The sequence below is a fragment of the Phalangium opilio genome, unplaced genomic scaffold, assembly GCF_054372755.1.
Source record: "Phalangium opilio isolate 3A_F unplaced genomic scaffold, DU_Popi_V2 ptg000079l_1, whole genome shotgun sequence".
Taxonomy (NCBI): domain Eukaryota; kingdom Metazoa; phylum Arthropoda; class Arachnida; order Opiliones; family Phalangiidae; genus Phalangium; species Phalangium opilio.
Window position 1 is genome coordinate 1,478,332 of NW_028324187.1, and position 27,246 is coordinate 1,505,577.

Genomic DNA, 27,246 nt, shown 5'->3' on the forward strand with positions numbered 1-27,246 from the left:
AAATTATTACATTCGCTTCCACATGCTTAAATCGGACATTCCATGCAAAATTTCCGGTTTACACTAGCAGTAAAACATGAGCGTGTGGCCGGGCCTTAATTGCACGTTGATTAATATATATTTGGCCATTTTTTTTTTTTTTTTTTTAAATCTTTAAGTTGATCGTGAGTCATTTTTATTCGGGCATGCGTTGAGTACAGACGCAACGTCGCATGGCTTAGCAGGCTTGCTCTGGCCTTTTCAACTAAGGCCCAAGTAGCCTCGTGTTGTATAAATCGTGTTGCATCGTGGTATTTTTAGCCTCAAGTTTCGAAAATAACACCAATTATACAGTTTTAATCATCGAAACAACCAAACGAGGAGGATAGTTTCCGGAATCTCCGATGGAATCCGAAATTAAGGTAAGATTTTTTTAAGCCTCGCCTTAGGTGATCCGGACTTCCAAAAATTAGTAGAGACACACGAAGCCATTGTAGTCCATGATATCTTAATTTATTTTCTTCAAAGATGGAACCGTAATAGTCTTCCAATTATATATAAAAAATTTATTTAGGAAATTCATCTTAAAATAAGCCTATATGCTATGGTCAACGAGAAAATCCGGTCGTTCATTGACCCGCGATTGACCTTATTTTTCTGGACACACTCTCGAAAACGTATCTCAAATTCCACGATAGCTTTAACTCTGTTTACTTAAAATACTGGATTGATCCAATTTCGATTTCCTTCCGGTCTTTAAATAATAAAATCTGAATCCCGATAAATACGGATGCAACCAGAGCCTATTTTTTTTATATTGCGTATTCTTTAGATTCTCAAATTTAATAAAGTAGGCTATATATTTTTTTAGTATCTTTTTGAAGAGGTTCCCCCCCCCTTGTTGCTACGATATTATTTTAAAAAAACTGCCCGAGTATTTTATATGAAAAATAATTCTACAAACATTGCGGATGAGCTTTACGTTCAATATGCTTAGGAAATATAAAGCTTGGATATCTTGTCCGAGAGAGAGAGAGAAAGAAAAGAAGAAAACCTTGATGCGAAAATAATGAAAAAAATGTCAGCGATGGGTCAGGATTAATAAAACGATGGGTTTTTGTGGTTACACGCTACACTCGCTATACAGCCGCGGGAAATATTATAGTAAGCTATAAGACAGAACAAGAACCCATGCAAGACTCGAGAACGTAAGGATACCCACCCACTCATCTTAGGTTGCGTTGGGTAGTTAAATACTCGCAATTATCGCGACGATGCTAGACCTAGAGGTCCAATTTTATCTTTGAACGTTCTTAGATCGTGCGTGGGTTCTTGGCCATAGACAATGCCAGAGAAAGGCAAGGAGAAAGAGATATGAGATAAGAGTAGTGACGTCTCCCCCCATCGCGTTTTAATTTGACTCTGTAGGCATAGAATAGAACTTAGGGCTGAATAGACGAACATTTGTTAAAATCTTTTCTGTTCTTAGCATCATAATCATTTTACGCAGGTCTATTTTTATATACGGCTATAAAAATGTTAAGCTTTGATCCTCTGCGTTAAAATTAGCATTTATTGTAATCGGAAATGTAACACGTGTTTTTGTCTATCTAACTAGGGGGAGGTTTTTTTCTATCAAGCTGGTTAAGGGCCGGACGAGAGTCTTGGGATATGTTTCTTTTAGCTAATGGGTAGACTTCCTTAATGGTCAGTTACGGCGGAAGTCTTCTCCCTATGGGGGTTTCTCGGCTTTAATTGAAGAATATCAAGGTCACTAAGATTGACTGCTAACCCATTTCCGGTTCTTTCCATCCCGTGTCCTAGCGCCAGTCAAATTGAGAATGAGAGGTGGGGGAACTCCCCTTCAATTCCGCCCTAATTAAAAGTGTTTAATACTAGGCCTAGTTTGGTTTGGAATAGAAATCAAACACGTTTGATCCTTGACATTCAAAAGTGTAAGGGTTAGCTGTTATTTATTTCGAAAGATATAGTTTCTTCTGTTGCTCCTAAACAAAACCCTTCGCTCTCTCTCTATCTCTTGACATTAACTAAAAGGGGCTGGCCGGAGCTGTTGGGGTGAAGGGGGGGTCAAACTGTTGGTTAGCATATTGCTTACCCGCCCACCATTCCTTATGGCCAAAGAGCTGGGTGTTTTCCCCCTGAACTAAGGACGGACTTCACCCCAACAGCGCCGGTTAGCCTCTTTAAGAGCAGTGTTACCAGACCTTCGAAATTAGCCAAGTTAGTCAAGTATTGCTTCGAACTAAACTGCTAGCCTTTTTCTGTAAAGTCTCTAGGCTCATAAACTGCCTGGAAACAGGGGGGGGGCACAAACCCTCTAGTGAAAACTACGTATGTGGGTTCAACCCAAGGTCATTGCCCAGAGTCTGCAGAAACAGAGATATTGGCAGTAAAAAAAAAACATCCAATCCGAGTTATAATTCAATAAGGAAAGCTATTCAGGAAATCACTATGTAATGCCATATATAGAATAAGGACGGAATATTATTTCCTAAGCCTTTTCTTAGGGCTATATATCCATTATCCCGTTAGGCCTAACTTTTTTCCCCAAAGTCTTTCTTCTTGGTTTGTCCGGTCGTAACAGTGTCCCCCGGAATGGTGTTATTCCTTGTCAAACCACGAGCTAGCCAGTGTATTATTCCGTTTCTTTTCCCTATTCTCTCTCGTGGTTTCTTGTCCTATTTATTTTGGGTGTGATACAGTTGGACCAGAATGAATATCTCCCATAGGGATTCCAGAGCCAAGGCGTAACGTAGTAGGGCCCTATGACTTAATACTTCCCTAGCAAACTATAATACTTTGTGTACAGAGAACCGTTTAGATCATTTTGCTATCATAGTAGGGTTTAGGAGGCTTTGTTCAAAGACGTACACAGAACCATTTTAACCCTATTGTTAAGAGTAATAATAGGTCAGTAGGGTTGTAGGCTTCTTGGCATATTTGTTTAGATCGTGCTGTTCTTAAACGTAACCGACGTAAAGCTTATAACGTACGAATGTTATCCAATCAGTAGTCAGTCAAGACTTACAGACGTAGATTTCAACAACTACACGTTATTAACTTGTAAATTAATTAAATTTGAACCATCTTAATGTAACCATGGTTCTCTAGTGTAGAACGATGTCGTGTTCTACGGAAAATATGTTGAAACAGGAAAAAAGAGCGGCTGTCCTGAATTTTTTCAATTTCTTCTAGTTAATCCTTGTTCATTTACATACCGCTTTAAGTGGTTTCGAGTTAGTTACCCAGGATACTTTCCTCTTCGAAACTTTGCACGCTTCTCCTGTTTTCCAAAACCTTTTACGATTTTTTTCTTCTTCTCCGGTACGCTTATTTCCAGCCCTCTCACTCATCCCAGATTTTTTTTCTTAACTTCAAAGAAACCTTTAAAAAGGATAAAATTATCTAGAACCTTTTTCAAGATTTCCTTTAGGAACTCCTAGATTCAGGAAATTTCAAGCTACCACCCCGCGACAACGGTCCTTATCTACGGTATTGATTTAGTACAATTATTCTGATGCTAGTGGAAAAATTTTAATTAAGTTTCGGCTTATAACTCTAGAATTTAAATTGGATTCCCTACGTTCTCTACATGTTGGTAACTTATCGGATGTTTTCATAAATTTTGCTTTTCTTTACACTATAGAGCTCAAGGGTAATGTAGAATAGATGTTGATATTATGGAGTAAACAGTCAACTAATTGTTAGAAATCATTTTGAATTTCACAGGGATCGAGATGAAAGTAGTAAGAAATTGACTTTAAGGTCAAAAGTAAATTTAATTTTAAAGGGCCAGCCTCAGGACAAATGGGAAAGTTACTTTTTACGGTTTTGTTTATATGATACTTACTTTTCGTTTTTCACCATCATTAGAGCATATAATGTTAAATAACCACCACGCTTCGTTTCGTTTCATTAAATTTTATCAACTGCGTTTAAAAACGTAATGCTCTTCGCAAAATGTACCGTAAAATTTTAGGTGTAGACATAAAATGTTAGATTACAATACAGTAAAGTCATTTTGTTTCAAATTCTAAAGAAATTCTTTAGAGAAGCTAAATGGTGAAACCCTAAACTGTATTTTCATCACTTGGAGAGAAAAAATATTTAATAAAAAGTAGGAAAGAGGCTTGGAACTTTATATATATATATTTTCTGACAGTCTTGTCCAAGCTTCAAGTTGTATTAACGTCTGTTACCGAACTCCTCGTCCGTCTGAATAATATTGGTTATTTTTGCGTCATGTTGCGTTTCCAACAATAGAAAGAAACTTTAGTTACGATTTTTCCGGCATTCGTGTTCTCCTTTATTGGAATTAGTTACTTCTTTTTGAAACTAGGATTAGGCTTAGATCTTAACCGGATGTTAGTCCTAGTTCTTTACGACAAGAAGTGCGTCGCTTTTGAAAAACCTCGTAGTCAAATCTCACACGCGACTACTCGTTCTTTCCCAAAAAGCGCATTCGCAATTTGATCCCAAAATTCACTTTCCCAGAGTTTAAGCTTTTTATTTTTATTTATCCCATCTCCTCCCCTTTCCCGCCTTTTTCCTTTTACGGCTTGGCTTTCCTTTCCATCCGAGAAGTTAATTTAAACAAATCGGTGGTTTAGGTTTCGTTTAAATCCTTCCTAGCTGAAAAGAGGGTCCGGCATTTTTTTGGGGTCGTGCTAAGGCTATTGGCCTTGAGCCCTTACAGTTCAGACCGACTGAGTTTTTCAGGCCCATCACGAATATGGCCCCAACGGTATGGGCCTCGAAGTGCTTGCCAAGTAGGCGGGATTCTGGCCAGGGGAATGGGTTTGCTTAAAGACTGTACCATCAATTCTATGGGGGTCCAGACTTTGGAACTCTTTTAGCTTTTAAGATGAGGTGAATAAAATGAGAGTTGAAATTACTCCAACCCAGAACCATTAACTTAAAGAACTTTTAAGAACATAATTGATTCTAAAATGAAATTACTTCAATTTATGGGTTTTGTTTTTATTTTTGTCTCTTGGGTTATCCAGTGATGAAATCGCATTAGTGCAAATCGTGTTTGTTTCCAAAGGAGTATACAACTTGAACATTACCAAGTATTACAGCCATTTCGACGCTGCTATCATTAGTCAAGCTTGTACGTATAGTCTCGTATGACCTCTGGGTAACCCTGGGTCCGGAGATTTTGACCCTTAAATACGGGAAAGGGGGTTAGCTATACGCGCTTTGCTAAGCCTAAACGTCGGAGTCGGAAACGAAATTATGTTTGTCTTGAAAACGGTTTGTTTTACCGCTTACGATTTGTAAATAGAAACCAACGGGGCTGAGTTCGACACTTTGTGAAACAAGTAAAACAATCTTTGCGAGAGAAAATAGTAGGCTATATAGCACGTTTCGAGATATCTCCGGCTTCTGTTTTATATTAAAAATAAGTGATTATGGAGTGAGGTAGAGATACTAATTACTCGAAGTTCTTGAACCCATTATCGTTAGCCGGAATATCAAATAGTTAATCCGTTTGATCATTCAATCAATCAATCCATTGATCCATCCCATGCCAGTATTTCTTCTTGGTTCGATTAGACGTGGCTTTCCTCCGTTGTACAGATTATTTATCCTAGCGCATACTTCTCATCCGAATCATTTGACATTATCCAAACTATTCTCGCGTATAACTTTAGGCCGGTTCGGACCTTATTTCTCGGTCCAGTCTCTAGCGATCCCATTGTCACCCCCTAGAAACATCCCCCGCATGCTTGAAGTTTCTCCCCTCTCAGGCCGCAGTATCGACTTATATCTGGGGAGAAGAGGGTTCAGTGGGCGGAGCGCTGAGCCCCCACACGGTCGCTTCTCGAAACAAGGGCATACTGGATGGGGTGGTACTCAGTTGAGAAGCAACTCCGCTCTGACTTGGAAGTCTTGGATAAGGATAACTTCGACCCGCCGCTATCCCGGGATCTGTCCGTTTTGTGTATATTTTTAACGATTTCGGACCTTCTGTTTTTATTACATACAGGATAACTTATCCGGAAACTGGACATAAACCGTACCCAAGTATTACTCGAGACCAACTCCGATTCAGGACCTCATTAGAAAATTTTCCGATATTCGGGAAAAGAGAAGTTTTTTTATTTGGAGAATCTTCGTCTCTTGGTGTTCAGTTTTGTGGTGGATAACTAACTTACCATTTGAATCTTACCGAGGACTTGATAATTTCTTACGCCAATGATGATGTTCTTTTATGGATAAAGAAGGATTTTAATCAACGTCTCCGTTTATAAGTCGTGAGTATTTATAATTAACTTTTCTTTAATTTAATTTAAGTAAGCGCGTCGGGAAGTATGGTGTAATTTTAAAATATTGTTAGTGTATTGTTTCAAAGTTTTGAGTTTTTAAATTAATAAGCAGCCATGATAGGAGTTGAAGCTATAATTACTTAGTTGCTTAAACCTTCCTTAAAAGTCAATCGAGCTTCGGATGATGGTACCCACATTACCAACTTTACTCTTACCTTGTTTGTTGAAACTACTTGCTAATTTATTCCATTTTTAATTACAAAGGATGAGGGTTCGAAGTATAGATGTATGCGGATGTATGTTATGATTTTTGAGTGGGAATCCCAGTGAAAATTAGTTTCTCCATTGGAAATTTGGATTTATTCGAAGTTGCAATAACAATTTTTACCAAAGAGGTTAAATTCAGCAGCTTTGAACCTCCCCCCATCCCCTCAGCAAATTTTCCCTCATCTGGGCAGTACCGTCGATTATCGAATTTCACGGTCAGATCAATTTGACCGCTTTAGTCCGTATTTTTTAGGTTGACCTTAAATATTTTTATGTTTGATAGAGTTTTTTAAATTAACCCTCTCGATTTCCAATATTAACCGAGGAAAAACGCTTAGAGACAAAGTGGTTAGAAGAATATTTAGTTTCAAACTAACAGAGGAACTAGTACTTTTTAAAAGGTCCTGCATTGCACGGATGTTAGGGGCTTTTCCTTTCCATTCCGGCTTCCTCTGATAGGTTGCGTCTTTTGCGACGTCATATCCGGAAATGGAGGGAAAACACTTTCTATTCCAGTTGTTCCGCTTTTTCTGATACTGTTTTCGATAGAACCGCATGCATAAGGCACTAATACTAAAAACTAATATAATTGAAACTATACGATCTTGTCACTTAGTAAAAAAGAAAATCCTTTAATAGTTATTCAAATTTTGTGGATAAGGAAACGGTCTATAAAAAAAAGAACCTTTACGGCTCATAAAAATATACAACCAAGCCATCAATTAGGTTACACCCTCTCCTCGCTATCGTCTTTCCGCGCTGTTTCTCCTTTGCTATCTCGCACGGTTCGTGTTCGCGTAATAACCCAGCTCATCCGTTTTCCTACTAAATTAATTACTTTTCTACTCTGGATAGTTTTTGCCCTCAAAAAGCAAGAAAAAAATGTCCATAACATTGCCTCAACTCGCCAGTTCATACGCTTGTTCGGAAAGGGAAGCCATTTCTTATTAGAAAGAACCCCTATATGCTATTTTGTTTTGATGAAGACAGGCACGTAGGATGTTTTCCATATTCCTATTTCTATAAGGTGACATTTTTTTAACCCAGTATTTCCATCGTGACATCATGGGTAGGCGCCTATAAATAAATCGAATGGTTGTTACTTGTCAGAAATGTAACATGTTAGGCCTGGTAGCTTATAACGGATATGTCTGCTTCAACAACGTAGATATTTGTCACTAAAGGTGGGGTAAGCACTGTAAAATATTTCAACCCTCTGTGTGTAACCAGGGATAGATTTAATTTTACAAGTAGGAATGGAGAACAGAGTAATGTGGGCGCGCGCCATAGTCCCGGACCCCCTTCCACGGGACGGAAGGGGGGGGGCATAAAAGAAGGGGCGGGCCATAGCGACAGAGGTAAAAATGAATTATTTATTTTTCACCGTCCCCGTCAGCAACGTCATCAAAACGTAGTTTAAGTGAGTCAATAAGATAATTTAAACTTTTCGTTACGTGTTGGAGGGAGGGCCTCTGGGCTATGAGTCGGACTGAAGTAAATACTAACCGTTCTCCATTCCTACTTCTAAAATTAAATCTATCCCTGATGTAACTAACTTCAGTGCAGCTTTGTCGGAGTCAAGCCAGTCAAATTCTGATTAAAACTGAACTAGCTGCTAGCCTTTCTAAATTATATTACTAACGAACTGGCAACTCTGAAGAAAAATAAAATGTTTTATGTAAACTATAGTACACCCACAACCTACTGAATCTACAACTGGAACTCGGTTGTTGCATTAATACTAGGCATATGCTGTAGGGTCTACGAATATTCGTACAAATGCAGGTGTGTTATCTTGCCGGAAAAACGTGGTTCTTCTTTATAGATGATGGCGTTTTTTACGATGCCGTTTTTGGCGGCGGAAGTATAACCCGATTTACTTACTGATATTAGAAAATTTCTTGCCACTTCTGCTTCAAGAGGAAATCAGAATTTCTGATTCCTAGTAAAGGAGGAAGGAATGTAACCAATTTTTCCACGCCAAAACATCACTTTTTTATTTTGATATTCTACATTTACTTACTTTGAAAGGCATTGGGGGGGGGGGGAAAAATGAATTTGTGGAAATTCTCCAGGAAGAGATAAGAATTTCGGAGAATTTTCCGTATATCATGGTAGTAGTAATAGTTTTTTCAAAGGAATTATGGTTAAAATAGCTCAAATTGGTTAGGTTCATCAATTATTGGCGTACAATTTGTTAAAAAAACAACGTGAAATAAGAACAAAGTCTAAAATTGAGCCTTTATTTTTCAGTTTCTTAAGCCTAGGTTATGTCGCAAAGAGAAACAGATAAGCTGGGTATTTCTTCTTAAAATTATTATTTTAGATTTTAGATTTAATATTTAATCAATTCGATATAAGGCCTCCTTGAACCAATCTTAAAATGAAACGAAATATTATATATTAATCATGGACTTAAAATATGCAAGTCATCCTCCCTTTCTATCTAGATTTATTTTCAACGTACGTATCGTTCCAAGAAACTATATTTCAAACGTAATTTTACCTCCTTTTCGGAACGCTGTATAGTTGGGACCAAGAGCAGTTGATAAAAATAGAGAAAGCTACGCTTTAAGAATGTAGCGCTTTTTAAGTACTCTGCGCATGAGTACATATGGAATATACTGCTCCAATGGTTATTTCATAAACTCCATAAATTCTCAAAATCTTTTAGGCCTTGGCCTGCTACCGGATTAGTTCCGAGTCTCTTGGTTCACTTCGTTTTCGTTTTGTTATTTGGGCCTAACTTAATCTTTATTTAATCATGCAGGCTTTCGAATTAACTGGGCCTTCTTTATATTGTATGTTAAAATGTCCGCTAAAGAGTTCAATCGTGATATGTTGACAAGTGATTCTATACCACAAGGATATCCGCGAATAGCGAGCGAGCTAGTCACTTCATCAAAAAGTCTTTTCACTTTAGGAAAGCTTTCTGTTTATAAGATGTCAATGATATTTTTCCCTGGCGTAAAGGGAAACCTCTTTTCCCGCGTTAAGATGGTTTTAGCGCGAGTAATTGACACATCTTCAGTCTTTTACAAGTTCCGACATATAAGCCTTGGCTGTTTTCTTTACTTCCAGTAGCTTTTCAAAAACAATTCGGTACGTGGTTTTATAACTAGGTGCTTTTTAAACTGAGTGGTTAAAAATAGAATTGGGTGTTATAATAACACGAGAAAGTTATAGGTCAAATTTGATTTTGTTCACAAGCCCACTTTAAGACTCTATAGTGGGAGTTTGGGACTATAGATTGTTGTATCTTGATGTACAACCCTTGAGATTGCATCTCAAATATTTACCTTCACTGAAATTTAAATTGGTTTAAATAGAGTAAATATATATACAGTGTGCCGACGTTAGAAATCGGTATGCTAACAATGCAGACCTATGAAAATGCGTGTATAATTATATTTCGCATGTGTCATCTTTATAGGTAAAACTGGTAATCAACGACCAGTCCAAACCCCTTTATCTTGAAGGCCAAAATTTTACAGGGACGTTCCTCTTAAGTAGTATAGGTACGCAATATGTAATATTTTTTTATTTCAATTCGGTGCCATCTTGAAAAATGGCGACCAGAAATATAAGAAAAACCTCTATATGAAATAACGTACTTTACTTTGAACCATTTTCACTAATACTTAGTGCAATGGGCTCCAGACGGACTTATGAATTTGGGGTTCAAGTTTTTTTTTGCTAGTTGAGTAATATAATTTTAACAATTTCAAATGCAAAGGAAATAACAAAAAGGTGATACAATAATTAGAGCTTAGTCTATGCGTGATTCACTTGTTCGTTGGCGAAAGTGAAAAGATGACGTCTTAAAGTAAGGCGCTTATTGGTATACCAAAGAAAAATAGATGTTTGACTTCATCTGGAAACTACAAAGACTTTCATAAACACCCGTGCCTAACTTTCTGTTAGTTATTTTCGCTTGAAATTTAGAGTATTTCAGCTTCTGCGTGTTTCGTAACTTAAGCCTTTTCAAAATATAAATAAGCAACCTTATTTGAGAGAACAACATCAGTATCTTTGCGACTAACAGGACGGGACTTCAGTGTTCTTCTGATCTCTTCCACACTGTATATCGCTAGAGACAACTGTAGGGAGTATTTTAATTAAAATAAACGAGGAAACAGGAAGTGTATTAAGTCAAATTACGCAGAATTTCGAAATAAATTTTGTTACCAAGAACCTTTGACAAATCTACGCTATAAAATAACCTTTCTTAAACACAAATCAAAGCGTAGGTAAAAATTTATAACCCAATTACGATAATCGAGAGTCGATCCCCTAAATCAAAATTAAAGATTCCCTAGACTCCCCTAAAATTTTTCCATGTCCTAATTTTCATTATCTAACCATATATACTGTCTTAGTGAATTGTAAGTGCTACCAAAAATTCTCTTGGTACACCGCGGAGTTAACTCTTTAGCTTCGACGGTATTGGTTCTTGTAAGGCTCTAAGAGACTACACTAGGGATCATTTTTCAGGATACATAAAAGACCCCATCCCCCGATGGCAGTATTTTTAACGCGCGACCTTTTGTTAGTCCCTTGGATTAGCCAGTGGGTTTTCGCTAAAACTGGAAGAGCGTAAAGCTCCAATGCCACTAGGGTAATTAATACCCCCTTAGGGATATTCTCTCTTTAGGGAGGCTTAGTTTTAAAGGGGTAGTGGAATATAAATCAATTATTCAATTTTGGGTTCAAATACTTTTTGAAATAAAACATAAAAAGGTATCCTTTGATGTCTAAGTGTCCTAAATGTTTTGAAATATATATCTATATATTATAAAAAATTTTGTGACGCAGTTATGACGTCATCACCCAGTCCAATTATCAGTATTTATTTCTCCATTTTCGATTTTTAAATAACGAAAATTCATTATGGTATACTTGCACATTTTCAAGTAATTAAATCCACCAAAATCTATCATTGTAATCGAAATTAAACACTGCAAACCCTTTACAGATAATCTCTTAGCTCCTTGCTATCAGAATGCATTCCAAGATGAGCGCATTTCGAAAAATTTAAACCGATTTGATACTTTCCACGGTACTAAGGTATTATACCCGTGACCTTCGACGAACCTAGGGTTACTATATCATTTGCTTGTCAAGATCGAGCCTAGAGGAGAGAAAATGCCTTAAATTTGGTGTTCCTGGCGTCACCTTCTCCATGTTATTACAAAGGATTAATGAAATGGTCGATTTAACTTCTCATTTTCAAACCCCCGAGTTTCTACCGCAGTTTATCTCTCTCGAAAAGATCAACGAGTTTTAAACCACAGGCCTATTTTGTCTAGCTTTAACTCTAAGCCTTGGTTCGTATATTAATTCCGCGGAACTTTAGTTATGGAACGGACTTTAATCGAAATTTTTCGCATCACGAAAACCTTTTTGATCATTAACCTATCTTGGATTTAATCCCCCCAGAACTTGTGGTCTCTGTAACTCTTTGTATCTAGCCGCGGGTTGTTGACGCAATAGTCTAGCCTTATATTTACATGGTTTTTAAAAAGGGCCCATTATCTGATTGGAATTAAAATTACCACCTTGGCCAAAATATATCAAGATTTGTTCTTGAATAGCATAGTGCTAATGCTAACATTAGCCTTTAGAAATGCCTTTCAATAATGATTGAGGAGAAGCATCCCACCAGGATCAAGCTTTTAACATTAGTTTCCCATAGAATGAATGAATGGTTTATTGACCCTTTTGATTACAAATCCCTTTTGGAACAGGGAGGAACCCTCTAACGTGGGTTCACAGGTCCGAAAATAAAAAAAAAAACTAAAACAAAGCATTAAATGTCGTACAAAAAAAAAACACTAAATTAATTAGAACGCCTTTAGAAATGTTTTACCCGCAGCACACCAATGTCTAAGGAAAAGCATGCCACCAGGCTGAAGCTTTCAACATTAGTTTTCCATAGAACGCCTGTAAAACGTTTAACCCGCAATACATTAATATTCGATATTAAGAATCTAACCAAGGTAATTTTCGGAATAATTTTAATTTCTAAAAACTTAACTCGTTATTCGTGTTCGTTTTAACCTTCCCCATTACTACTATTTATTACCGTTACATTAAATTTAGCCTTTATTTTAGGCTTAACGACATTAATAATTAAACAGTAGCCGTTATGATGAGGTATATGTAATAACTTAATAATTTACCTCAACTTTGGCATTTCAGTATTTCAACCGTTATTTATTTAACTTTGGAAAAAATCTTAAAATTTATATACGTTATCCTTCAATACTTAAAGTACCCTTTTTAAATCCTCGTAAATATTTGTAGCGAAATACTATAAATTTGATATTGTTTAAATATTTAAACTGAATAAGAGATAAATCTTGCATCTTTCCATGAAATTAGTTTTCTTTAGTGAGGCATTACGCTCATTTTAACTTGGAATTTTATTTTTATCGCTGGCTAAGGTTTGAGATTTTAGTGGGGTCTTATAGGAGCTAAAATTTGAGCCAATTCACGTAAGACGGTAAGACCGCCTTAGACAAAAAACGCCGTAACTTTTTGTTTTTCAACTTTCCACTGTCACTTCCTTTTTTCTTCGGAAAAATTTGGAAGAGGCGGCCATGCGGCTTAAAGAAATTACATTTTTATCAGTCCAAGTGTGGCATTCAATTTCTCTTTCTTATATTATTTTTTTCCCCTATCCGCTTCGTTTTCTTCGTGTGGTATTTTTTCGTCACCCTCTAGCCGCTTGTCTGGTCTTGCAACCCTTTTCACTGAAAAAAAAAAAATATTTCTCTATTTTTTTTTGAGCTGGTTTGTGTGTGTCAGATGCAAGGCGAGAGTCTTCTCTCAACACCAGAACGTTCGCGATCAGATGGGCAATAAACCGTAGCCTTCTAGAGGCAATAGGAAACTAGTAACGAAGCTTAAAGATTTCTATTTGACAGTATTCACTAGGAAAAAGCAAATGAAGTGAGGGTGCAATTGGGAAATTATTTTTAGGTCAAAAATAGGCTTAAGATGAAGACGAAATGTTATCTTTATCTTGTGTTAGAGATATGTGCATTTCGTGAAATTATTATTAATATTGTGAACATGCATTACGAAGTTTAAATCTATTAGAAATTAAACCAGAATTAGGCTTAGAGTTAGATTTATTTTTAGGTCAAAAATAGGCTTAAGATGAAGACGAAAAGTTATCTTTATCTTCTGTGAGAGATTTGAGTCTTTCGTGAAATTATTATTAATATTGTGAACATGCATTGCGAAGTTTAAATCTATTAGAAATTAAACCAGAATTAGGCTTAGGGTTTTAGATTTTAATTCAACAATCGTGTAAATAAATCAGGGTTAAAACAACGAAAAATCATTTTTTATTTTGGGTTTAAATTAGGTTAGGGAGTCTAGAACGGAGGGTGAAGTTTTTATGGCGAACAAGGCGAACTTGAAACCAAGAATTAGGCTTAGGATGTATAGTTTATAAGATATATCGTTGTTTCATCACCCCTTTAAGGAATCGATTCAGGACCTTGGATAAAAGATTTTTTTTTTATTTCATCCTTGCTCTTGGTGTTCTTTTTATCCGTTCCCTAAACTCTATCCGCATCTTTATACTGACTTGATCGGTTTTATTGATTGGCATTTGAGTCTGTCCTCCCTCCCTCCTGTTATACCGGACTTTCTTTTGAAAGGAAAACCAAATATCAACTTTCTTATATAAGAATTTCTATATTTTCTTTCCTTAGTTTGTTTCTTGTTTAAATCCATCATTTAATCGTTTTATTTTGTAAATTTTACAAGTTCAGTTTGAAATTGCAAATTTTGCAAGAGATAGGATTATGATCCTCTTTACAACATATATATTTTTCCATCAATATATATTACAATATATATAAAGGTTTATTCTCAGTTTAAAGGGTGAATAAAATTGTTGGGACCAAAGACAAAACATCGGGCAAGAGCTAGTCTTCAATGCTTCAAAGTTTGGCATTTTAAGCGTTAATCTCGTTTCTTTAAAGAAAACCTCCATTTAACCAATAAATGACAGCGACACCATATCGGACAGCACGTCTAACATTTCTCTAGAAGCTTAATTGTAATACAATACCGTCTCACTCTCCTTTTAACCAGTCTATTTCTGATTGTAATTTAGCAAAGAAAATACATAAATATTTATTGAAACAAACATGGAAATTTGCCTTCAATTCAAAACATTTCATTGGAAAGATATTGGCGGAAGTTAATTAGTAATTTTTCTTATGTCATTGTACAATATAGTAAGTCACATACCCCTTCTAAAGCGGTGTTATATTAGAATGAAGGTCATGAATGATTACATCCGGGTTAGCCCTAGTTTATTTGAACTATATTCTATAATTTATAATCGATAATTATCGTAGTTTATCTTAGGGAGTGAGCTTAATGGATTTAGTTTATGAACCCCAGTTTTAACACGATTAATACATTATTCGGAAGCGGGCTTAATTGGTTCAACCTTATCAAATGTTTCGTCGCGACGCTAAACTTGATAATTTTGAAATGGAAATTAAAGATTTTAGATTCTTAGATATTGGTTAACCTATAGGGATAGGCCAAACCAAAACCTTACATTCCGTTTTAGAGCTTTTCCTCATTTTCTATTTCTATACCCGAATTTTATCCATTTTCTTCGAACCTCTGTGACTATTAGTTTTGATGCGATCAGGGATAGATTTAATTTTAGAAATAGGAATGGAGAACGGTTAGTATTTACTACAGTCCGACTCATAGCCCAGTATAGAGCTCCTCCCTCCAACGCGTAACGAAAAGTTTAAATTATCTTATTGGCTCACTTAAACTACGTTTTGATGACGTTGCTGACGGGGACGGTGAAAAATACGTAATTCCTTTTTACCTCTGTCGCTATGACCCACCTCTTCTTTCATACCCCTCCGTCCCGTGGAAGGGGGTCCGGGAATTTGACGCGTGCCCACATTATTCTGTTCTCCATTCCTACCTCTAAAATTAAATCTATCCCTGATGCGATACTAACGTCTCCTTTTATTTGGAGAGTTAAGTTTTACTTCCACTGATAAACTTTTTGTCTTCATCTTAAATCTTCTACATTTTCGGCAGTAAATGCAAATTTTGTCGATTGAGGAAGCGGAAAAATCCAGAAATGAATTCCCATAGGAAACAGGATTGTCGTTGAAAACCCTCTAACTGAAATAAACTGCGGGAAAAACTGCCATCCCATGCATGCGAGATGTGTAGCATAATCATAATCTACCAGTAAAATTCCAATTTCCATATATATATATCTATCCAAGAACCCATATAAGAACCGAGAACGTAAGCTTGGACGTTTTGCAATGGGTTGTTGTAAGCTTGGCACTATGAATAAGCAGTCAGATCACTTCGGAATAGTCTAGTTCGTCTTTAAAAGGTTCTCGGGTCATATATGGGTTTTTGGTATATCTAAGATTTAACTTTGAAAATTATTCAAGGCGAAGAAGACCAATAGATAGAAATGGTACGCCATCTTATAATACTGACAAACCCAGAAATCTGCCACTACTGTATATACTTCAACGTTTTTCCCGCTCATTATTAGGGGATAAGGGTTGACATCTTCACAAAACAGCGGCCATCTTAACTCCCTGTTTAACGTTAACAGCGTCAACCCATATTATTTAAGTGGATGGAACGCTCGGCTTTCCTTTGGCCTTTTCGTATATACGGATGGTTTAGACATAATTGTTCTTTTTCTCCCTCTGTTTTTGGCATAGGTCTTTTAAATGAAAATCGCGTAAACCCTCCAATAGCCCATTATATTCATAATATCGCAGCCCTGTGAGAGTTAAACGGTTTCTGGCACATATTTCTACACGAAAACATCCATAGGGATAGCTAGGCCTTTGCCCATATATTTTATGAGTGATGGTTTTTGCTGCTGGAATGAAAACCTTAGCAGACTTGAGACGAGACCAGAACCCAAAGCGGTATAAACAAACAGCGTGTAATATACCGGCTGGTGTAGATAAAAATGTTTCGTATCTTATTGCTCCATCGTCCCGCCTTTTCTGAAAATGTGAGAATATCTTGAATATCCTTTCAGGGAATCAGCCCAGCACCCTGGAGCTATTTTTTTGACAACACTATACATTCAATCTCGATTCTTCAAAGTCCCTTCTTGCGTTAAAATTTCAATCCTAGTTTTTTTTCCGGAATGGAAAAGATTCGTTGTATGTGGGTACAATATAAATGACCTTTCAACTTTGAAAGAGAACCCTTGAGTTTAATGAACCTTAAAGTCTATTGAAATGCTATTAGAATCGTACGTAGCCATTAATGGTATATTTACAATGATAGAAATGTTGACAATTGTCAGAAAAATGTTTCCGGATCTTTCTTTTTCATATAGAACGATAAACCAACCACACCCTGGGGTAATCCAGGTTTTATTTAGACTTAGGTTTGAATTCGTCTTATCTTTTAAGGTTTGGCATAAATTAGTCTTATTTTTAAGCCTTGGCATGAATTAGTCTTATCTTTTAAGCCTTGCCATGAATTAGTCTTATTTTTAAAACCTTGCCATGAATTAGTCTTATTTTTAAAGTCTTGCCATGAATTAGTCTTATTTTTTAAGCCTTTCCATGAATTAGTCTTGTTTTCAAGCCTTGCCATGAATTAGTCTTATTTTTAAGCCTTGCCATGAATTAGTCTTGTTTTCAAGCCTTGCCATGAATTAGTCTTATTTTTAAGCCTTGGCATGAATTAATGTTAACGTTTAAGCCTTGCCATGAATTATTCATATCCCCTTTAAGAAGTTGGGGTCATGAATGTTTTTTATCATCCAAGTGCATTTTTTCTAATCTGGATATTAGTGGGTCGCACGCGCTGGTTTAAGTCATACAGTAAAGAGTGTTTTTGTGTTTGTGCAACTTAAATATTGGTTTTATAAAGTTTTAGAGAGGCTAATATTAGCGGCTCCTTTTCCACAGAGCTCAGGCAAAGGCTTAGGGAGCGATAGAATAAAAAAAATCCATCAATGTCGACTTGTTTGAATTTAGTCCCGGAGATTTTTCGCAGACTTTGAACAACAAATCTGAAATCCAAGCCCAGCGCTACACTTGGCTCGAGAAAATCCAGCGACCTAAAATAATTAATGGATTTAGTTTTTAACAATGGTACGTTTCGATTGAAAAAGAGAGAGAGAAGAAAAACATACCTAAGGATGCTTATAAATAATTTCACTTTGGAATATGGTTAAAATTTCTCTTTGGGGACTGAGGTATTGACATGGAAAATACAGTACTTTCTAAGATTGAAACTATATTACAAAGGGTTGCTGAAGTATATAGTTTATTTTATGTGAAATTAAATCCACTGAACTAAGTAAAATTTTGTTTTGCTTCACATTTCCTTTAAATAAACTTTGCTCGCACTTCAAAAACGTTTTTTTTTTAGAAATTCGATTTTGGCGAAACGCTTTTCAAACTAATAAAAAAAAGTGGTCGGTCGTGAAAAGGCGGAAAGTTATTCTTCAAATATTTTCACCAATAATCAATTTTTTTTCACCCGAAACTTTTTATCTCCCAGCTTTCTTTAAAACACTTTTCAAAAAACGTGACAATTTTTTTTAGTCTGTAGGTTGCCCGCATTACGTAACCGTCCGTAGGCAAGTCGAAGTTCTAAGGTGACTCTAGTCTTTGACCGAAAAAATAACCCCAAGAATTTATTTTTCTTGCATTCAAAGAGACTCGTTTCAAACTGAATGTGGCAGATTAATTAAGGTCTTTTTTGATTCACTCATCATCGGAATTTAGGCTTAGCTTTTTATTCAATTGGAAAGGTTACATTCATACGATGTCGGAAACGGGAAATTTCCCGCAAAAAAATGTCTTATTTCCTCGAGGAATCTGGACAAAAATAAAACTGTTTTGTTCGATCCTTCATTCATTCTTTGTTGCAATTTTCCTCCGATAATTGGAGTTTTAGTCCTTCTTTACAAGTACCAAATTTCGATACGCCATCGGATCGTGAATATATAATTTTTGTTATTTTGTACGAGAAATTGGTATTGAAAATTATACGAAATCTTCATAGTGCTAGAGACTAAAGGCTCGTTTACATGTGAGCGAGAATTAAGCTTAAAGCGGAGAGTAGAAGTTGAAAGTCGAATCTTTTTCTCGCGCTTAAAAAAATCGCGTCTGCCAAAAGCGTTTGTTCCCGCTGCTCCACCTGCTCCTTCGTTTACATACGAGCTGGGCGGTAGCATGAGCCTAGATTGCAGAGTTGTCTTTCAGTCGGAAGTAAACAACTAAAATGGCGTGGACTCTCGTTAGTTTACTTCTGCTTAAAAAGAAACTATTGCTTTTGAAAAACATTCGACATTTATAACAAAAAAACAACAGAAAATTAGAACGGAACGTCGTTGGTGGGCACATCCTATATGGAGAAATAGAAACAAAGAAGGCTATTTTCGCCTTTTGGAAGGTTACTTGATGTAATTTGTCAAGATGCGTATATTTTCTCTACTTGAGCTTGAGAATAATTTTGATTTAATTGTCGAGCTTGAAAGGATGAGGCACGCGTATTTCAAAAATTTTATCTTGTTCTTTTAAAGACATTCTCAATGGTGGTGCCTAGGCCTATTTCGCGAGATAAACAAACGCAAAAATATCAAACGATATTCGGTCCTTGGATATTATTGGCTTGGAAAATCACGTGACTCTTTGCGAGAAGCAAACACGAGCTGAAGATTCTACTGCGGCAGATCGGAGCTTATTCCGAACACCCGCTTCATCTATGAGCAACAAGCGCGACTTAAAAAAGCTTTCGCTTGTTTGTAAACGGTATGCCTAGGGAACGCAAACCCCAATACGCCTCATCTCTCTGCTTTACGCTTCGACTTTTTCCATTTCTCGCGCACATGTAAACGAGCCTTTACAGCTCGGGGTAGTTCGAGAACGACAAGCGAGGATTGAAGTACTACACTCGGTTAATTTTGCAGTTTATATTTCTATTTAGTCTGTACTAAGCCTTTGACAGCGCCCCATTCACCAGGCGTCGCTTTACCTCGAATCTATGACCTACTTCAATCACTTCATGACAAGCTCCAGTTTGTAACCATGGTTGACAAACTTATGTAACATATCTTATGAACTTATGATAATATCAACGCCATCAAGCGTGTGGTAACTGTTACTTCCTCCTTATAATTAAGCAACAGTCGTTAAACAAACACTATTAGTTCCACAAATTACCTATACGTTATGTAATAAGTAAATCTATATAAATCCCCCAAAAAGTCTACGATTGTTCAAGGTAATAGATGAACGATAAAAATGGTGTTTTGAGAAAGATAGATTAGAGCTTGTAATATCGTTACACCCCTTTCATAGTCTTGTTATTTTTATCAGAAGTTTGTTACACGATGTAAACAATTCTTGCTGACGAACTTCGTTGACGTTTTTCTGCAAGTGTTCCTAATTTAAAACTACACATGGTGCGTTCAACAAACAAATATACATACTCTATAACACCTAACGTTTTCTATATACACATATATATAACTTCGATAAACATGCTTCTGAATTTATCTTTCTTTCGTGTTTAACCGTTTCTTTATTGACCATTTGGGTCCGCCCACCCTAGTAGCCTTCTTAATACACCCTCTTTTCCTTTACTACTGGACAGTGTTAGCTATAGATCTTGATGGACAAAGTGGACACGCTATTCGGCGATAAGGCTTTGATGAAGTAGGCCTTTAATTGTTCCTTCTGACGTGGAAGCCACTGTCTCCCTCTTTGCTCACTATATCGCCCGAGATCATAGTCTCTTGGGCATGGGAGGGGTCTTAGGCTATAGCTACTATGTTCTATCATGAATTCATACAGTTTTACCACACGTTAGTGTGTATGGTATGAACCCAAGATGTAAAAATATAAAATTTCAGCCATTATTCTCGTACTTATTTAATAAATTCATTGAATAAACTACATTTTTCCTGTACCTAACTTGGGAAAGAGAAATTATATTCTTTTTCAATTTGAAGGTTTTATGTCATGTCTCTTTCTTTAGGTATAGAAAATGGTAAACATATCGCGGAAAATGACTTACTGACGTTGATGACGTCGTACAGCCTCATTCTGAAAGGTTTTTGAGAAAAGGGGGTCATTGTTTGAGACCTAATTGCTAACGCTTATGTCAAAGGAACTAAAATTAGATGATATAATACATCTTCTTCACAACCATTAAATCAATAACTCCCTGAAAATGAATATTTAAGTAGATCCTTTTTAAATGTCGGGGTTGAAATAGTCTACTATTTGATCACCTGGTTTTATTAAGAGGGTACATCCGAATCCTGTAAGTGGACAACAAAGGTTTAAAATATGGCTTGAAGTTGGTGGACTGCTAACTTCGAAGCCCAGTCGAACGTCTTTGGTCTCAACATAACTTATTTTCCATTTTAACCCTATATTACGCAGAATAGGGCCCATTCGTGACTCCATTTATAAGATCTCTTTAAAATTTTAAAGAATCCGTTCAATAAGCATTCACTTTTAATCGCTACTTCTGTACTTTTAAAACTAACATTGGTGCATATTTCAAGAGTTTAACGTTAATAATAGAGATAAGGCCTAGTTGGCAATGGTTATATACGCTTGCACTTTTTGCTTCTTCTCTAAAAGTAAGGGTGACCAACTTTGGTGGCAAAACTAAAATGGGCAGAGAAATTAGCTTCAGACACCCCCCAACGAACGACCCAACCTTCGAGATGTTGACCAATATTAGGAGCTCCATCTAGTTTTGTTCAAGGTTATAGGCCTGATAAATAGCCTCAATTCCCAAGGCTAATTTCTGAAACCTCTATGAACGTCTTCCGTCGAAGACTTCTTCCTTTTCACACCTTGGATAAATTAAATTAGGAGTCACGATTGATTGGTAAAACGTACTCAAACGATTTCTTCCGTCCCCAGAATAAAACACTGTTGTAGAAAGCGCGAGATATTAACTGTACCAGAAGTGAGATGAGACTAGAAGTGAAGGGCTCTAGCATTGGTAGTAGATCCTTGCACTAGTGAAAAAATTTGAGGATTTTATGCCGCTTCCCACGGGCTAAAACTAGAGAGAAAAAAATTGGTCGAGTTCCAAAAACATTTCCTACCCCCTTTCTCTCAACCTAAAGCGGCGGAACACGGACACGGCTCCTTGAATCTAGTTCGGTCTTCTACCACCGCGAGCGTCTCACGTTTTGGAGGGGAAATTCTGAAACCGCCACTAGAGGGCCAACCGTTGGTGTGTTATCAAGAATATTCACTTTCGCCGAGTGAAGAATTTGGTTAGCTCAGTACTTCTGGTCTCATCTCACTTCTGACTGTACTAGTGTTGGCATCATTTTTAAAAGGATGGTGGACACGGTTTCTCCTTATTTATTATATCCAAGCCTTTCATTCCCTTCTGGTCATTACAGGCTTGCAACTAAAAAAAAATAATATATAGAACCTAACCTATGTACAGTTTTTCCCTTAAGGGGATTAGGACTAAAAACCTTACGGCTCTATAGTTGACTAACTTCTAAAAAAATAACTCGATGGTTACGCTGTGTAACCGTACGCAGCTGTGTTTGTAAACCTTGTTGCTCATGGACCAGATTTAATGAGATTTGGGAACCACAGTTTATTTAGCTTTGGATGATAAGTTTTTTTTTCTTAACTCTAATAGATATTGTCGCATTTTATTTGGCAGCTTGGAAAGCCCCATGGAGTATACTTTGCTTCCGTATAATTCTAGGTGAAAATTAATCTAAACCAAGATGCTAAAGCACTACGCGTTTATAGCCGTTTTTATTAATTGAGGGATGAAGACTAATTTATTCTTGTTGGTTTATATTTTATCTGTTTGTATATCCTCAAGTATATGTACCTTAAAAATATGTGTTTAGTTTACACAGTCTAAGATTTAATGAGGCAATGAAATTCCACTTGAGTTATTTGGTATTTTTAACAAATTTTTGACTTTCTCTAAGACTATTTCATAACTATATTAAAAACCACACGTTAGAATTCGTATTTATTCTACAAATCTCTTCTAGAACTTACAACAAAAAAAATATGGAACATTTTGGCCGAATTTCTCTGTAATATATGCGCTTCTATCTAAATTGTTAAAGTTTTGTTTTGCATTTTCTTACTCTCAAAAACATAAAACGTGATAAAAGTTTCGGACGAATATTTTACGGCGTCTATGGTTCCATTTCAAACACTTCTGTGGGTATTTTATTTCTAGGACACGTAGGGTAAAAATGGCGGGAAAAAAAAAACCGCGCCAAACACGCAAAACAATATTATGCTCGCAATACTAAGGGAACAATGCCCTCACAACACGCGTATACAGTCTTATATAAACAATATTTCATTGGTGATTCAACCCTTTTAGAAGTAGATAAACCTATTCTGAAATTACCAACTAAATTTGTTATACTAGTGCATTTGTATACCCCGCTTTGAAGTGAATTGAACTACAGAGCTACGGTTAATAATTAACCTTTTCATATAACCTTAAAGTTTTATCAAGAAGTGATATCTAGTTTATTAGGGAGAAGATATAAATTCGCCACATTTCCAGCTTTATCTCCAGTCCAAACGTAGGTCCGGAGTTAATCCCCGCCTCTAAAATTACAACCAGCATCTCATTGGTTCTTGAAAACTCACGTCAGCGCGATGCAAATGACGCAAATTACGTATTTTCCGACTGAGGAGAGGCGAAATAGCCCGGCCTCCTTTTACGTCCCCCCCCTTGCGAATACTGAGGCATCTTATACCTTCTTCCTAATAAACTAGATATCACTTCTTGGTTTTATATATAAAAAAGTTTCAGTCTATTACCTTTAACACCTTCTTGTTAATCGACTTTTGTCCGTGTAAAATAATTCTCCTCCCATCTCAACGCATCTTTTTCTGGCATCATAGTTAGACCTCTTTTTATCGTTATAGATTAATGATCCAGATGACCTTAATTGATTATTTTCATCCTTTATATACTAAATACCAATAATTTTTCCCACAACTCTGCCGCGTCTAAAAAAATACAACACCCTATAAGTTTTCTGGTAAACTGTATTACTTACGAGTGGGTTAAAGGTCAAATGAGCAAAAGAAAACCCCAACTCCTTCCCCGAGCTAACCCCTACTACCCTTAAATGGGCAGTAAAGTCTTAATCCTGACATGAAGTGGTTAAACATTTTCTCTATTATTTTAAAGAGAATATAAAATAATTGATATTTCAAATTTGAATCATGTATCCATTAACAATATTAAGGGAGTTAGGTGCAGTTTAGTTTCTTTGCTGGTTAGAGTTAGACCTTTCTGTGAAACAGATCATGACGTAATATTGTGCGTGGACTCTAGACCTTTAACGTCATCTTCTTCACTTAGAGGAAAGATTGGTAAAAAGTTCAATTTTGATTAAATAAAAGTGAAAAGTTTTTACTGATTTTTCTTCATTTTGAAAATCCGAAAAGAAAAGGCTCATGCAATGGGTTTGGTTTCAGGGTGGGCTATCCCTTTTTCTCCACGTCTTTCCAAAGGGTCACTCGGGCGTTAAGAGATGGCCGGCGTGTTAGTTTGTTTGAAGGAAAGGAAAGAGTGGGGGAGGGGGAATAAAAATGGAAAGGCTTGACCAGCCGGATGGAGCGTGCACGAGAGGGGGTGATAGGGGGGAGAGGTCAATTTGGGACCAAATGAAATCGGACTTCGGCCAATAGCCACTATATCAAATCGACTTAGCTCTTCCACTAGCATCCTTCACTCGCCTGGCCTTTTTCTATTTATTTTATTTTTTTCCCTGTAAAGTGACCATAGCTCTTATATATATAGCTTTAACTCCGGACATGGTCAAGTGGAAATATAAGATTGGGCCAATAGCAAGACCACTAACTGTGCAAAAAAAAAGAAGCTTAAGGTTCTGTGGAATCAGGTTTATGATATTAGATTCCACGGAATGTTTTTTAATTAGGTTAAAACTAATTTTTTAAGTGAATTGATTATGTTTCAAAATCATGATAGAAATTATGTTAACTTTGTATAAAACGCCTGTACAAATGTTTAACACGCAGAATGCAATTTTGAGTGAAGCCAACATTAAGGGGAAAACGTTAACATGGGTTTTCCATACACGCCTGTAGAAAAGCTTCACTGCTTTACATTGCAGTGTATTAGTTTATTATACGTAATTTTTATTTCATTTTTTTTTTCAATGTTTATAATTTGTTTGTAAATATCTTAAATGTCTTTCTCGCAAGCCATTGTTCCTCCCTGCTCTAAGTGATCCATTTGTAGTAACGTAGAGAAATTAAATATTTATTCATGAATTGGTTCATATTTCCAAGGCAAAATTATATCAAAATAATCAAAACATGTCTTTTTATCGTTGAAATTAAGTCTCGAAATTTTTACGCCTTTTGCTATTTAAAGTACTTCACTGTAGTTAACACCGTGGCCCAGAGGGTACTCTCAAAGCGCTTCCAGTTACCGTTAAAAATGGGTGACAGAATTTTAACTACCTTTAAATAGTCTATACTCCGACAATGAATATTTTAAAAACCTAATTATCTCGAACAATGATTGATGTAGGTTCAAGTACTTGACACTGTAATACTTAAAAAATCCTCGCTTCCTCTATGAGGTTTCATTCTTAAATTTTTAAGCAGCAATATGCGACGTCTTATTTTAGTTTCGCCCTCTATTGGCATTGGGTTTGTGGAAGATTCTACATTCTTTTTTATTCACTCATCTTTCTAGTCTATAAATCTGATTCCAGGGGGTTGCTGGTCACTTTCTTAATGGTCATTTTCCTTTTAATGACCGAGAGAGAGTGAGAGAAAGCGAGTAACGAGAAACTGCGAATTCTTTATTCCCCCGTACTGCGCAAACCCGATTTACGAGCTGAACCCCTCCCATGTACCGAGTCTCTTACAGACTTTACCAGCGAACATACTAGAGTATATTCAGGAATGTATTCATTTATCCCACTAATACTTCTCTTCGAGAGAAGTGTATACCACAAAGCGGGGTAATTGTAACATGATTCTTCCCAACATCATTTTACATTTGGAGTGCTCAAGGTTACTAAACCGAATCACATTCGCGATAAATAGTTCCTTCATCATTTCTCTATTAGCGATGCTTAACTATTTGCCAAGCGCATGCGCTTGTGGGGATTTTTGTCCCACGTCAAGACAATCAAGGTATGTGGGTTGATTGCTGAAGAATTAGTACCAAAACGTTGTAGAATTCACCCTCGGTGCGATACTCCCATCTGAAGTTTGATAAGCGGGAGAGCAAACATAAAGGGGTGAGCCTGGGAAGAATCATGTTACATAACTAAAGTATTAAAAGGATACAGAGTGTCATCCTTCTAAGTTCAAGTAAATTATTCCTGGAGAGGTTTAATGCATTCATGATTAGTTATAGGTACTATAGCAGTCGCTTACTTCTTTTATTCTTTGGCAATTACATTGTAAGACCATTTTGTTTCGGCGAACGACCGACTGAGTCCTGTTTATCGAGCTAATTTCGCGCTAGAATTTTGTTACGTATGAGTGATGAATTAATAAAGTGTTCGATTAACATTAAAGACTGTTTCCAGGAAAGGGTGGTTTCTTTGTCATCTAAGCCGAAGCATTAGTACAAAATCTTGTTAACAAATCTGGCCTCTCCAATTTTTAAAAATTAATTCGATTCTAGTCCTGAAACTTCTAAAACAAGGGAGTAAACTGTAAAACGTTTTATTTTTCTTTTCGCAAACTTTTTTTTGTTAAATATCGTGTTCCGCTACTCGGAAGCTTTTGGTGTCATCACCTTTTCCAGGCTTGGATACTTTCTTACGCTCTTTTCTTTTTTACCTTCTTAACACTGTTTCTTCTACTTTACAACCGTTCAATTTCAAACAACGCCAACAAGAGACTCTCTAAAACTAGCGTCACTTTAACCAGACAGCGATTAATGATTCTGGAAACTCTAGAGCTAGATAATAGCCCCTATCGAGTGTCTAAACCGGTCTTTACTGTCAGCTTGAGTGGTCGCAGCCAGTTAACGCTCGGAGAAAATGGATCCAGAGAATCTAACTCCTTCCTATAGCCCGCACTTTCTTTGACTTCTTTTCTGGTATAAGATTCGGTTGGGGAAATAAGTCATTCGTGAATTGGAGCTTCGGATTTCTTTCCCCAGCGCGTTTGCCATCCCGAAACCGAGGCCCATTTTACCACCATCCTAATTTTTTTCATTTCACTTTTCCTCTTCCGTTGAATTCGTATGCGTGTAGTTTTGCTTTAAGATGTTTTATAGATCGAGATTTTTTTTATTTTTGTTAAGGTTTTATTGGTATGAAATGAAAAAAAGGTACTCTCATCTTTCGATGTATTTGGATGTCAGGATTCTGACCGAAACATTTTGAAAAATGAGGACTAGATATTACGCTCTACCTTTATTAACATATATGTTGAGTTAAAGGCCTGACTGACTCATAATCAACGATCAGAAATCCCAAAGTTATTTCTCTGAGGAGTAACTCTTAAGTCGTTGGTACTCGTTAATAAATATTTCTGAAATTCGTTGACGCCTTGATAAATGGTTATCAGAAATATAAGATTATGTTTCGTATACATTTCAATCGCTATTATCAATAGTGGTTCTTCTTGATGGACTGTATATTTTTGGTTGTTACATGTTTCACTGA

General features: G+C 36.5%; 1 protein-coding gene across 2 annotated transcripts in view; it reads left to right on the forward strand.

Moving 5' to 3' along the window:
• Window positions 1–135: 135 nt before the first annotated feature.
• The window catches only part of LOC149654119 (cyclic nucleotide-gated channel alpha-3-like), a 40,564-nt gene continuing 13,453 nt past the window's right edge, over window positions 136–27,246 (forward strand). The window contains exons 1-2 of one of the 2 annotated variants that reach the window (XM_089845503.1): window positions 136–401; window positions 5,993–6,260. The gene's annotated coding sequence lies outside the window, so the exon portion shown is untranslated. Of the gene's footprint in view, window positions 402–2,085; window positions 2,221–5,992; window positions 6,261–27,246 lie in introns of those variants that run through there. The other variant, XM_089845504.1, reaches the window with a different exon arrangement.